A 15499-nucleotide genomic window follows, 5' to 3' on the forward strand; every position below is an offset into this window, starting at 1 on the left:
TGCTTTGGCGTGGTACCTATGCCGCCATCTTAACCGGAAGTCTGACCTCTTTTTTAAAATCTATTTTTATTTTTATTTATTTATTTGAGAGCAAGAGAGAGATAAAGAGGCAGATAGAGAGAGATAGGTAGAATGGGTGCGCCAGGGCCTTCAGCCCCTGCAAATGAACTCCAGACATGTGTGCCCCCTTGTGCATCTGGCTAACATGGGTTCTGGGGAATCAAGCCTCAAACCGGGGTCATTAGGATTCACAGGCAAGCACTTAACCGCTAAGCCATCTCTCCAGCCCTTGCCCTCTTTATTTCATTAAATTAGTGTCCTGTGTCTTCTTTGATTCCTTTGGTTTCCTCTTTGATTACTTTGAGCATATATATAATCATTTTTTTGAACTCTTTCTCAGGCATTTCCTCTAACTAATTCTCACTGGAAGTCATTTCTGATGCATAATACTTTTTGGTGTTTCTTGTATTGTAATGTATATATTTTTGCATCTTGGATTAATTTAATGCTTTGATTTTCTAGTTAGCTGCAATATTATTAGATGTATCAATCAATCTGATGTTATATATCTTCAGGCTAGCAGCTTAAGGTGCTAGGTGTGGCTCTCAAGACTCTCAGAGTATCTACAAAATGACCCTAGATGTTGGGTTTGCCTGCTATGAGAGTATTCAAGTAGGCTGAGTGGAACAAAATACAGGCCGATTCTAAAATTTAACTAAACAGTGTACACTTTCAATGAAAACAGCTCAGAGTATTTATGCAAGAGTAAGTATTATGACAACCAGATCCTCTAACTGTTCCTTAGGGTGTGTGGTGCTCCATACCCTTAATCCTGACAACAAGGAGGTTAAGATTTCTGGTCTGTTGAGGGTTCCAAGTCAGCTTGTTACCAAGTAAGACCCTTCCCTAATGTATAACAGATGAGAAAACAAAGCCACTGTAAATCTAGAAGCAACAAATAACAAGCCCAAAATATAGCTTATTTAAGAATGGCAAATCTTGGTGGTGCAAGCCTTTAATCCCAGCATTCGGGAGGCAGAGGTAGGAGGATCACCGTGAGTTCGAGGCCACCCTGAGACTACAGAGTGAATTCCATGTCAGCCTGAGCTAGAGTGTGACCCTACCTTGAAAAAAAGAATGGAAAATCTGACCATCAGGTTTAACATATAATTTATCCTGATATGGAAGGTGCATTTAGCACTTCCAGTTCAGGCCTAAATAACAGGTTTATTTGGCAGGTACTGACCTGGTGTAATCCCAGTTAACTTTTGGGATGATTTTGGTCTCAAGTTATGCTGTGCTCCTTCTTGGGTCCCTCTTTGGTACCCCATGGGTTCAAGTAGGCTGGCTGGGTTGTTGGATTGCTGCTCTGTTTGCCGGTGCTGTTTGCTGTCAGGAAACTTACTTTTTTGGACAATGGAGCACTCAGGATCCATAGATTGTTGCTAGAAAATTTTTAGTGCCAGGGACGGGATACCTTCCAGTGAATTGTTGGCCAGGGAGGTCCCTGATGCCCCTAAAACATTACAGACCATTGTCAAAGCCCTTGGTTTCCCACCAGGGATAGATGGTAAGACCCTATTGCTGAAGACTCCACATACTTGGGATGCAAGGCCACTGAGAAATCCTGCTTGCACTGAGCTGATAACCTCCTCTATGTAGACCAGTTGACAGAGAGCTGGAAGAAGCCATTCTGCATGCAGTTCGATGGGAGAAAGAGAAATCACCAGTAAAGATATTAACAGTGTACACTGCATGCCTTATATTTGGCCAGCCATGCCAAATGAGCCAACGGGTACAATAGTGGCATGTCTGTCATGGTGGAAATCAACTGCCCTCTAATTGGACTGGAGACCCAACCCATGGGAGAGAATACATCCCTGATACTGAAAACCTGCAACAGGGGTAGTCATGAGCCCTAGGGATGTAACGGCTCCTGCTGTCTGGCTAAATGTGTATACTATGTTCATCAAACTGCACAGTAAGCACTTCTCAATGTTCATACCTATATATTAATGCTACTCTCACTTTTGGTAGAGAATCTTCTCTTTTCAGATAGCAGTGTCCTTGGGATGACTCAGAAGGCATCATGGCACTGGGAAGAAGTGACAGAGGAGTGCTCAGCACTGCAATATCTCTATCACAGCTTCCAAGGTTCAGGGTCTAATGTGGAAGAGGTTGCAGAAAGAATGTAAGAGCCAAAGGAAGGGTAGGACTCCTTACAATGTGCCCCTCCAGACACAAAATGGCCTGGATATCCATGATGTCACAGTGCCTGACACTACCTACACAAGACCAGCATAAAGAGTGACTGATTGAGATGGGGAGGGGATATAACGGAGAGGGGAGTTTCAAAGGGGAAAGTGGGGGGAGGGAGGGCATTAACATGGGATATTGTTTACAATCATGGAAGTTGTTAATAAAAAATAAATTAATTTTTAAAAAGCATGAACAAGACAGGGAGAACAAAAGTTAATTTCAAGCCTGGCATTATAGTGCACACCTTTAATCCCAACACTGGGGAGGCTGAGATAAGAGGATTGCAGTGAGTTCTATGACAGCCTGGGCTATAGTGAAACGCTACCTGGGTGGGAGTCAATGTCCTCCAGGCACAATCTGTGCACACTACGTGGGGGAGAACATGGAATTACATGCTTCCTTAATCACTCACATGGCATATAAGGTTTCCAAGGTCCCACAAACAAAGTTGGTCCCTGTGTGTGGACTTGGCCACCAAGGTCTGGGAGGTAGTATGTCAGAGGCTACTCTTAGCAGGAAGCCCACAGAGACCAGAGGGAGGGTTTGGTCCATTTGGAAGAGACCCCAGAAGGAGCCAGGGGAAATGAAAGACCCTGGGAACCAAGCAGGGTATCCAGGGGTACAGCAAATGCAAGCAGATCACAGGTGTGTGAAGAGGCCCAGAGAAGGGTGTGTTCAGCTGGGATTCCTGTTTTGGGCATTTATATTTATTTCATTCTATGATTTTGAAACCATGTTGTTGTTGTTTGTTTATTAGGTAGGGTCTCACTGTAGGCCAGGCCTACCTGGAACTCACTCTGTAGTCCCAGGCTGGCCTCGAACTCACAGCAACCCTCCTATCTCTGCCTTATGGTGCTGGGATTGAAGATGTGCACAACTCCCAAAACCATGTTTGTTTATTTGTTTGTTTGGCTTTTCAAGGTAGGGTCTCACTCTAGCCCATGATGACCTGGAATTTACTCTGTAGTCTCAGGCTGGCCTCGAACTCACAGAGATCCTCCTACCTCTGCCTCCTGAGTGCTAGGATTAAAGGCATATACCACAACACCTGGCCTAAAACCATGTCTTTATGTGCAGAAGAAAGCAAACTCAGAGAGGGGATGAGAACATGCTCTACCCCAACAGATTCTAGCCTACCTGCTTCACTTACACCTTTGACAGCCACACATCCCAGGCCAGATTTTTCTGTTCCTAAGGGTCTCCGTTATGAGTGGTGCTGGAAAGTGCCTTCCAATGCACTGAGCTGCTCTAAGGTAAAAGCTGTGAGGATGCCAGGAGCTTGTGAGGCATACAACTTTTTCTTCTTCTTTTATTTTCTTTTATGTTTTTTAGGTTTTTAAAGTTAGGGTCTCACTCTAGTCCAGGCTGACCTGGAAGTCACGATGTAGTCTCAGGCTGGCATCAAACTCACAGCGGTCCTTGTACCTCTGCCTCCTGAGTGCTGGGATTAAAGGTGTGTGCCACCACCCCCTGCAACATCGAGCTTCTTGGTCAACTCTGGGGAGGAGGGGAAGTTTCTGGGTCCATCAGGCTTAAGTGCAGCTCACATAAGGCATCTTCTTCTGCTCAGAGGGGTTACAAATGGTAGAATAGGTGAAGCTATGATGGGGCTAGATTGAAGAGTGATTTGGTTTCTCATCCAATGGAACCATTAGCAGCTTGTCTCCACTTGGAGTCTCAGGCAGTCTTGGGGAATGGTCAGCCAGTCAGAATGCTGTCTTGGTCACACAATTAATTTGTGAGATATGACCCAGAAAGACATGGCTTGGATGACCAAGGGACTGACTCCTTTTCCAGTTTTGTTTACTGTGGGCCCAGATGTCCATAAGAAGGGTACTATACTATTTGGTAAATTATGAGTATTGTGCAGATCACTGGTGTGTCCATACAGTAAGAAGCAGTACATACAGGGCTTAGACATCCACCGGGAATCTGGAACTATCCCCTGCTAATGTATTGGTGATGCACTGTCCCAATCACCTGTTTTGTTCAGCACTTGAATAAATCAGTGCAACCACTTGAAAACAAAACCATTTCCTCCTAGAGGGAGGCTCCTTAGGAAGTTCCAAATGGAAACAAGTTCTCCTTAAGACTCAGGAAGTAAACAAAACTTGAAAGGGTCAGGAAATAAACAACTTAGAAATCTCAGGAAGCTCCTGAAACTTGAAATATTCACACATTCTCTTCCAAAGAAATAAGAGTAACAACTGCTAATAAGAAGAGATTTTCTAGGCCGGGCGTGGCGGTGCACGCCTTTAATCCCAGCATTTTGGAGGCAGAGGTAGGAGGATCGCTGTGAGTTCAAGGCCACCCTGAGACTACAGAGTTAATTCCAGGTCAGCCTGGACCAGAGTGAGACCCTACCTCGAAAAACCAAAAAAAAGAAGAGATTTTCTAACCAGCCACCAAGTTTGCAGTGAGCTCCAGGTATACAGCTTAGTGAGTCATTGGTTGGCTGCTGGCATGGGCCTTTCAGTGATGCAGCTGCCTTTGAGTTGTCCTTTTGTCTGTAGATAACCCCAACTCACTGGTTCATTCAGCTGGACTTGAAACCACCACAGGAGACACACTACAGTGAGTTCAGTAGGTTCTGTTAAGAAATGTGTCCCTTGCTGCTGCAAGAAGCTGTCTACCTTCTGGTACACTCCTCTCTGTGCATCACATGGACCACGTTATTCTGGTGACTTGGGTTAGTCTTCAAGGTCCCTAAGGAGTGCTGCTGAGGGGTGAGGCCAGAATGCTTTCTTGTGTAGCATCTAGAAACCAAATGCCATGTATCTTAATACTCTTTTAAGTGTATTTTTAGGGTGCGGGTTGGTAAAGAAAATGGTCTATGTAGCCCAGGCTGACCCTAAACTCAAGGCAATCCTGCCTCAGCCTTTTGAGTACTAGGATTCAGGATGTGAGCTATCATACCCAGTTCCCAAATCATTTGTTTCACTTCCTTCATTCCTACAGTTGACTAATTTGCACTGATTTCACCCTTGGGGGTGTGTGTGAGTAACTGCATAAATCACAGGGGATGGAAGAACCCTGACCTTCCCCATAAAAGCTGCCTGTGCTTAAAAGAAAGCAGGCAGCCTAGGAAGGCCTCAGTTTGGACAAAATAATGTCTCCCTAAAACTCTTGAAGCCCTAGTTTCCATGGAGGCCTAATGTGAAGATGGTTTTCTAGGGCTAAGATCAAAGGAGAGAGACTAAGAATATTCTGGGACTCATCTGACCAGGGAGGGAAACAGGCTGTGGAGATAGAATCAAGACCAAGAGAGGACACAAGGAGGTGTCATTTGACATCTATGGAGCCAACTCTGAAGATTGGCCCTGGATACCCTGGCAGCCCTCCAGTCCACAGAACTGTGTTAAAGCTGTCCAGTTGGTGGGGTTTTGTTTTGGCAACCCTAACAAACTCAAACACCTTGGCCTACTTCCCCTGTAGCTACCCTAGGAGGCTGTCAGACAAAAACAGACTAGTGCTGGAGAGGTGGTTTAGTGATTATGGCACTTGCCTACAAAGTCAAAGGATCCAGGTTCGATTCCCCAGTAACCATGTAAAGCCAGATGCACAAAGTGGCATGCATCTGGGAGTTGGTTTGCAGTGGCTGGAGGCCCTGGAGCACCCAGAAAAAACAAACAAACCAGAGACTAAACTATGTGTGCTGGCCCACACTTATAATCCCAGCATTCAGGAGACTGAGGCACGGGGATTGCCATGAGTTTGAGGTCAGCCTGTGCTAGAGACTCTGTCCTCCTCACAAAACAAGAAATGACAAAAACTAGAGATTGTGACTAACAACTTTAAATAAGAAGAAAAAGAATGTCTGCTCGGTCTTCAAGCCGGTTTGTTGCAAAGCTGCGTCCAGGAGATGATAAGGGCACTGCTGGCCCATGTCATGCCTTTCCTTGATGTGCAGAAGAGGCTGGGCATTAGCCTCAATAAGCACTTCACAATCTAAAATTCTGAACAGCCCTTCAAGATTCCTTCTCGATGCCATGCTTTTGAAAAAGACAGAATGTGCACATGGGATTGTCGGTATCTGGGCTAAGAAAGAGTGTAAACTAGACTATGATGATCTCACAGAATGTTTGCTTTGATTCAAAACGATGAAGCACATGGATGCCATCAAAAGGCAGCAGAATAAGCTGATGAAGGAGGGGAAGTATACTCTTCTACCTCACCACTTGGACAAGGGAGAGTCATGGCCCTGAGAGCAGCTGATGGTAGCTGCTTTTCTCATTCTCCATTTTCCACTGGGAAGATTGCTTCATGAAAACCTCATCATTAACGTGTGTAAAAATAAAGGATTACTCCATCGTAAAAAAAAAAAAGAAGAAGAAGAAGAAAAAGAGCCAGGTGTGGTGGTGCATGCCTTTAATCCCAGCATTCTGGAGGCGGAGGCAGGAGGATTGCCGCAGGCTCAAGGCCACCCTGAGACAATACTGTAAATTCCAGGTCAGCCTGGACTAGAGTGAAACCCTACCTTAAAAAACAAAACAAAACAAAATCAGAGGCTAGAGGGATGGCTTAGCCATTAAGGAACTTGCTTTCAAAGCCTAATAATCAAGGTTCAATTTCCCAGTACTCATGTAAATAAAGCTAGATGCACAAAATACAGCATGCATCTGGAGTTCATGTGCAGCAGCTGGAGGCCCTGGTATTCTCTTATTCTCTCTTTCTTTCTCTCTCTCTGCTTGAAAATACATAAAAATATTTAAACCAGGTGTGGTGGCATATTCCTTTAATCCTAGCCCTTTGCGGGTGGAGGGGGGGAAGGAGGAGGAAAAGGTAGGATTGTAGTGAGTTCAAGGCCACTCTGAGATTACATAGTGAATTTCAGGTCAGTTTGGGCTAGAGTAAAACCTTACCTTGGAAAAACACAAAACAAACAACGACAACAACAAAATAATGACCTGGGTTTCATTCTCCCCTTACATGTCATCTGGAGTTTGTTTGTAGTGGTTAAGGCCCAGGAATTCACTCCATAGTCTCAGGGTGGCCTTGAATTCATGGTGATCCTCCTACCTCTGCCTCCCCACTGCTGGAATTAAAAGCGTGTGCCACCACACCCGGCACTGTTTTCTAATTTTTTTAAAAAAATTATTTATTTATTTATTTGAGAGCGACAGACACAGAGAGAAAGACAGATAGAGGGAGAGAGAGCATGGGCGCGCCAGGGCTTCCAGCCTCTGCAAACGAACTCCAGACGCATGCGCCCCCTTGTGCATCTGGCTAACGTGGGACCTGGGGAACCGAGCCTTGAACCGTGGTCCTTAGGCTTCACAGGCAAGCGCTTAACTGCTACGCCATCTCTCCAGCCCTGTTTTCTAATTTTTAAGTAAGGCTTGTTAAAGAGTTTCAGTGCTCTCTACCCATCCCCCTCACTCTCCCTTACCAACCTGGCCATGTTATCCCTGGTCTCTGGGACTGCCTCCTAATATGATAGTTGAGTATGCCTCTGAGCTATGAGGAGGGAAGGTCACTGTAGCAGACAGCTTCAGATTCACTGAGATGAACTTCCAGACCAGGCACAGTTATGGAGGAAGGGATATTTATTGAAGCTTATAGATCCAGGGGAAGTTCCATAATGGCAGAAGAAACTGGCCTGCCTTCACAGGACCAAGCAAAGAGAGAGAAGTAGAAGCCAAAAGCCAAAGCCACACAGCACAGCACACTTCAGGAACTCCAGTTAGGTATACTTTGCATATGTTTAGATTGAAATCTGAAACCCACCATCACACCTAAAGATCCACCCAGTGACATTGCCTCCAGCTAGGTGGCTGCAGAATGCAAACTACAAACAAATTAAACAATTGAATATATTGGGGGGTCATCTATTCTATTCAAACTACCACAGTCACCTTCCCCTAATCCATACCTCTGCATACCACTTAAACCCCTCCCTCACAGACTAGTTTCTCACCTGGTCCTCACTCCCTCTTTTTGCCTCTCCTGCTACAGGTGTGTACATCTCTCTGCTTCTACCCCTGTGACCCTTCTCTGTCTGGTGCATGCACCTCCTTTTCTCTCCTCCTCCCTCACTCCTGTTTCAGTAAATCCTTACAGCCAAGCTGTCCATCTTTGTCCTCCATTGTTAACCCTGGAATCTAGTAACATTCAGTGGCACCCATCCTCCACAGGTGACCTGTGGGAGGCCATGGAGGATGACCAGCATCATGATGATCATCTGCCTGGCCAACTTCCTACCCAGTTTGACTGAAATGCCATTTGGTTCCTTTGTCAGGAAGTCAATTTTATAGTTTGTTTTAATATTCACTTGGAAGTACACAGCAGACACGAAGAACCATCACTTCAGCATAGATGAGGGTTAAGGGACAATTGGCTGCCTTGTAGATGGGGTAGGTTTGAGGAGAATATTTAATATTCCATCTCACTGAACTATAAATTATTCCCTAAGGATCACTCAAACTTGTGTTAGGAATCCAACCAGCACCTTGTAAATGTTAGGCAAGTGTTCTTCCAGCCCTTTCTAAATTTACAGATGATGTCTACCCTACATTTGACCAAGTAGAACTTTAAACCTAAAAGCAACAATTAGGTCACAAAGGCTAAGAAGAACAAGGGCTGGGGTAGCCCAGTGGCTGAGTACCTGTTTAGCATTCATGAGGCCCTGGATAAACTCTTTTATTTGTTTATTTATTTTTACTTATTTGAGAGCAACAGACAGAGAAAGAGGGAGCTAGAGAGAGAATGGGTACACCAGGGCTTCCAGGCACTGAAAGGACATGCGCCTCCTTGTGTATCTGGCTAACGTGGGTCCTGGGGAATTGAGCCTAGGTCCTTAGGCTTCACAGGCAAGCGCTTAACCGCTAAACTATCTCTCCAGCCCTGGATTAACTCTTAATGCACCACAGCAGGCACACATCAAGCCAGGCTGGGTCTGAGGTAAGAGGATCACTGTGAGTTCCAGATCAGCCTGGGCTAGGATGAGAACCTTTCTCTAAAACCAAAACCAAAACCAAACAACAGCAACAAGAATACATTAAGAATCAGGGGCTGCGTTTGGTTAGAAGAAAGGGCGATAGGGGCTGATCATGGACTCCAAAAACCATGGAACAAAGATTTTCACATCATCATTCTGTTTAGCAGTAAGGCCTTGGGCCAGTCCTGCCTCATCAAAGAGGGGAGGCACAGCAATGGATAGGGTTAGAGGGGACTACAAGGTGCCAGAGAAGGGAAGCCCACCACTATGGCTTTGAAAGATTCAGTCTATGGGGAATGGGTAGGTCCCCAGCCACCAGTCAAGATGCCTCAAGTCCCTACCTAGTACAGAGGGACACGGCAGGGGAGTGGGGCATAGTCTTGACTGGGAAGAAACTGAGGTCTCCCTTGCCCATCCATACCTACCAGCCACAGGTGTCTGTGTCAGTCAGCTCTGAGAACTTATCCTTCTGCCTCCCTGATGCCAGACTACGGGCCCAGACCTCAGTAGATGGTCTGCAAGAGCCCGTCCACTGAATGGAAGCTGCAGTTGGCTTTCTGACATCAGGCAGAGCAAATGGAGGCACAATGGATACCATCTGCAGAGTCATCTGGGTCCCCAAATCTTCCATCTTTCCTTGGGGCCCTGCAATTAGGGCAGTGTCCCTCTGGCCTGCCCACCACTGACCAGAGGTTCTGGCAGGAGTATGAACTCAGTTGAACCTGAGGACCACACATGAAAAAGGTTCTTTACTCATGCTGGCTCTCTGAAGCAGTGGGACGTGAGGGGAGGTGAGCTCAGGCAGGTGAAGAATTCAAAGGGTGGGCTGGAGAGATGGCTTAGTGGTTAAGGCACTTGCCTGCAAAGGCAAAGGATCCAGGTTCAATTCCCTAGGACCTATGTAAGCCAGAGGCACAAGGTGGTGCATGCATCTGGAGTTCATTTCCAGTGGCTAGAGGCCCTGGTGCACCTATTCTCTTTTTCTTCTTCTTCTCCCTCTCTCCTTCTCTCTCTCAAATAAATAAAATTATATTTTAAAAAATCACAAGGGTATGGAGGAGGCAGCATACTTTAGCCCTGCAGTGTGGATTCAAGTAGACAGTATGGATGGTCAGCAGTGTATGCAGCAGCCAACAGACTGTGTAGGGCTGGCACCCTATGTATAGATCAGAGATCAGAGGGCTGAGGAGGTGACTCAGTGGCTAAAGGTGCTTACTTGCAAACCTCAGTGGCCCAGATCCAATTCCCCAGTACCCATGTTAATCCAGATGCACAATGAGACAGATGGCTCATGTGTTTGGAGTTAATTTGCAGTGGCAAGAGGCCCTGGAGTGCCTATCTTCTTCCTTTCCCTCTCCAATAAATAATTACAAAATATTCTTCAAAAACAGCTATGCAGGGAAGTTTCAGCCACTGTCCCTGTTGTGGTTGACCCCAAGTACCTTGCCCATTTCTGTGAAGGCAGATGGTGCTGGGGTCCTGATTAACACGTGGTATATACCTGTGCCTTCTTTTTTTTTTCTTTCTTGTTTTGAGGTTGTGTCTTGCTCTAGCCCAGGCTAACCGGGAATTCACTCTGTAGTCTCAGGCTGGCCTTGAGCTCACGGCAATCCTCTGCCTCCCCACTGATGGGATTAAAGTTGTGGGCCACCATGCCTGTGGCCTTTCTCTTTGTGACCTCTAGCATGCCATGACCAAGCCTCTCCCACAGTGCCAAAGATTCCTACATGTGCCAAAGATATTTATAGTGAGACCAGGGGCTCACTGCCAACTGGGTTTTGTAGATATTACCCAAAGATATGAGTGATAGAAGTAGGTGGTGAGGACAGGTCTGTTCCTTTTGGAACTGCTCTGAATTATAGGAGACTAGGCAAGGAGTCCTGGCCAGTGTCTCCCTCTGCTAGCTTCAGCCCCAAGCACACATGTAACCTGTGGTGGAGGGAATAGGACTTTGCAAAGCAACACATTTCAATCTAAGGAACATAATTAAATGGCCAACATGAGCACAAGTAGTGCCTTGAATTAAAGGAAATTTAAAGTCATTTTTAGCCTGTTGTGGTGGTACAAACCTGTCATCTCAGCAGTCAGGAAGCTGAAGCAGAAGTACTGCTGAGAGGACTGTCTGGGATACAGTGAAACACTGCCTAAGGAAAACAAAAAAAAAAAACAACAACATAAAAAAACAGGGCTAGAGAGATGGTTTAGCAGTTGAGGCACTTGCCTGCGAAGTTTAGGGACCCAGATTTGATTCCCCAGTACCCACGTAAGCCAGATGCACAAGATGGTGCATGATCTGGAGCTTGTTTGCAGTGGCTAGAGGCCCTGGTGTGTCCATTCTCTCAAATAAATAATTTTAAAAAGAATTCGGTTCTGTGGTTGCACTGACCACATTTCAAGGGCTCAGTGAACACATGTGGCCACAAGTTTTTGTATGGAGCAGTGAGGTTCTAGAACATCTGTCATTCCAGAAATGCTGCTCAGTGAGTACTGTGCAGACAGCAAAGGGAGCAGGGTGCACTCTGGTGATGTACAAAAGCCTCTGGTCTCATCGGACTTCACCTGTAATCTTTGGAACTGTGGGAGAGGCTTGGTCACTGCATGCTTTGTAAACATAAAGGGGTTCAAATCTGGTGGTCTGAATGGAAAATGTTCCCCATAGACTCTTAAGTTTGAATACTTGAGCCAGGCGTGGTGGCACATGCCTTTAATCCCAGCACTAGGGAGGCAGAGGTAGGAGGATTGCCATGAGTTCGAGGCCAGCCTGAGACTACATAGTGAATTCCAGGTCAGCCTGGGCTAGAGTGAGACCCTACCTCGAAAAAAAAAAAAAAAATTTGAATACTTACTCCTCAATTTGTGGCAAAGTTTGGGAAGGTTTTGAAACTTTTGGGAGGTACAGCTTTGCTGTAGGAAGTGTGTTACTGGAAGTAGGTCTTGAGGTGTTATAGCTCAGCCCCACTTGCAGTTCTCCCTCTGTACTTCCTCCATCTGATGTGAAGATGTTACTCCAGCTTTCTGCTTCTGAGGTATTTCCCCACCATGATGGAAACTTCCCCTTGAAACTTCAAGCCAGAAATAAAACCTTTCTTTCTTTTTCTTTTATTCTTTTTTTGGTTTTTCAAGGTAGGGTCTCACTCTAGCCCAGGCTGACCTGGAATTCACTATGGAGTCTCAGGGTGGCTTTGCACTCATGGTGATCCTCCTACCTCTGCCTCCCGAGTTCTGGGATTAAAGGCGTGCGCCACCATGCCCAACTAAAACCTTTCTTTCTATAAGCTACTTCTGGTTGGGTATCCCAGCAAATGAGAAAGTAACTAATACAGAGCCCTCATTACTTGGGAGACTGGTGACAGAAATGATGGCGTGGTCATCAGAAACCAGCCACAATGACAAAGATCTGTTTACAGACAGCATACTAGTGACCCATTGAAGGCCAAGTAGCAAATTCCAGGATGGAGCCATATGAGGGATCAAGTGGCATAGTGCTTTTAGTGTGGAAAGGACTGTCCTAAGGAAACCAGAGATGCCAGCCTGGGCTGGGACACAGGAAGCACCAGAGAAGCAAAGACATAAGACCCTCTAGAGAGGAACACAGGGCTTGGGACTCAGCAGACTCCTTACCAGGATCCAGTTTAAAGGCAGGGATAGATGGGACATGGTGGCATACCTGCCTTTAATTCCAGCACTGGGGAGGCAGAGGTAGGATTGCTGTGAGCTCAAGGCCAGCCTGGGACTACAGAATGAGACCTTGTTTTGAAATAAAAACTAATAAAGTAATAAATAAAGGCAGGGATAACCATGAAGACAATGGTGAACATTAGTGAGAAATGATACAACCAAGAAATGGGGTTTGATTAGGCCCAGAGGAGCTTTCCATTAGATTGTCATGGAGACCTTAAAGAAACAGATGGAAGCCAGGTGTGGTGACTCACACCTATAATCTCAGGCTGAGATAGGATGACAATGAGTTCAAAGATAACCTGGGGCAAGAGGAGTGAGATCCTGCTTCCCCTAACCCCCCAAAAGAAAGAGAAACAGATGAGGAATAGACTGCTGGAGGCCCTGACACACCCATTCTCTAACTGCCTCTCTCTCAATTAAAAAATAAATTTTGTTTGTTTTGTTTTTCGAGGTAGGGTCTCAATCTAGCCCAGGCTGACCTGGAATTCAATGTCATCTCAGGGTGGCCTCAAACTCATGGTGATCCTCCTATCTCTGCCTCCTGAGTGCTGGGATTAAAGGCATGTGCCACCACATCTGGCTGAAAATAAAAAAATATATATATTTTAAAAAGAAAAAGAAACAGATGAGAAGAACAGGAACTTCAGTAGACCAGGGAGAAGCAGCAGGAGTCCATGATTACCCTTAACAGGCAAGAAATGGACTAGACCCTTCCCATGAACAAAATCTTGCCAGAAGTGGCTGCTCACATGTACAAATATGACCTGAGGTTGGGACCAAACCCAAGAACAGCCAGGAGATGACAGAAAAGGAGGGGCTGTATTATGCATGGCCTGCGAAGAGTCATGAACTGGCATGACTTGTCTTTTACAAACTGGAGCAAGTAAGCTGTTGACCAGCACACAAGCAATATTGAGGAACACCAGCATGTGACCAGAAATAGTACCAAAGAGGGCATCATGGTCAGAAAGTCCAACAACTGGCTAGACAGCTTCAGGAAGTTTGCATGAGACTTGCAGGGAATGGGGGAAGTCTTGATACCCAAGTCATAAAAAGGATGAATGCAGGTTTCCCAAGACTACAGGGATGTATTTGGAGACACAGTACATCACAATACAATGTCTTATTTTCCCAGATCTAAGAACCTGTGCAGAAAACCATCTCAGAGCTGTGCAAGGATTGGAGAAGTCACTGTACCAAAACGTTCACTGGTAGGACATGGTACAGATAATTTATCTAGAAGAGCAAGTATAAATCAGACAGTAATTTGGATAGATGGGAATCAAGAGGTAGAAAATTGTGAACTTAAAATACTGTTTTTCTTTTTAAAATCTCTGACAGTTAAAAGGCAGGTGTGGTGGTGCATGCCTTTAATCCCAGCACTCAGGAGGCAGAGGTAGGAGGATTGCCACAAGTTTGAGGCCACCCTGAGAGTACATAGTGAATTCCAGATCAGCCTGAGCTAAACACACCCTACCTTGAAAAACCAAAACAAACAAAAAAATCGTTGACAGTAATGAAAACTGAATTTAGGGTTCTGTGCATGATAGGCAATGGCTCCAATCATGAAGCTATACTCTACTTGTTTTAGGCAGAATAGGCAAGATAGAACTCTTGCTTAGCATGGGTAGAACCCTGCAATGAACTGAACCCTAGCACAGCAAAAACAAAGCCAACCAACCAAAACCCATAAAAAAGATACAGAGGGCTGGAGAGATGGCTTAGCAGTTATGGTGCTTGCCTGTAAAGCCAAAGGACCAAGTTCAATTTGGTAGGACCTACATAAGCCAGATGCACAAGGTGGCACCTGCTGGAGTTTGTTGGCTATGGCTGGAGACCCTGGCATGTCCATTCTATTTGCCTCTTGCTCTCTCAAATAAGATTCCAAACTGACAAAGTTATTTGATTATTTGTAGAAAAATAAAGTGTGTGTGTGTGTGTGTGTGTGTGTGTGTGTGGCTGGATGGCACCCATCACAACATGCATACACTTAAGAAAACATTAGAGCTGTGGAACCTTCATGGAACATTTTGAGTGGGGCAGGAAAGCTAAGCAAGCTATAGCTATAGCCATAAAGAACCAGGGAACACTGGCAATGAGAAGTAAGACTCACTATGCAAGATCTTGACCTCAGGTTCAGCCTAAGTGTGTAAGGCAGGGCCCAAAGGTTCCCAATAGCAGCCCACTCAACTCCTGAAGGTTAAGAACCGTGTTAGGGGCTGGAGAGATGGCTTCGTAGTTAAGGCACTTGCCCACAAAGCCTAAGGCCAAGGTGGTGCATGCATCCATTCTCTCTGCTTCTCTCTCTCCAATAAATACTAAAAAAGACTGCATTAGGAACATGCACTGCATCTTGCTTGCAACAATTATTTACTTAGCTGTTAAGTCAGGAGTCAAAAACTGGGAGGTTAGTTCCTGATTGTCCTACGTAAGGGCACACTCACCATGGGCAGGTCCTAACAGAATTAACTGCAAGGCACGTCCACCCAGCCTAGGGAGAAAGTAAGGCAACTTCAGGAAAAGGACAACTACATACTATAAAATAGTACAAGGTGTGACCCTCACACTCACTGGGATGACAACTAAATGTTGCTGAAGTGAAGGTGACTTTGAAGGCATAAG

The 15499-nt window shown here is 45.5% G+C and overlaps 1 pseudogene; it reads left to right on the forward strand.

The window, feature by feature from the left end:
* Positions 1–6148: 6148 nt before the first annotated feature.
* LOC101614062 lies at positions 6149–6464 on the forward strand (annotated as a pseudogene).
* The last annotated feature ends 9035 nt before the right edge of the window (positions 6465–15499 follow it).

Source organism: Jaculus jaculus, chromosome 1 (genome assembly GCF_020740685.1).
Source record: "Jaculus jaculus isolate mJacJac1 chromosome 1, mJacJac1.mat.Y.cur, whole genome shotgun sequence".
NCBI classification, from domain to species: domain Eukaryota; kingdom Metazoa; phylum Chordata; class Mammalia; order Rodentia; family Dipodidae; genus Jaculus; species Jaculus jaculus.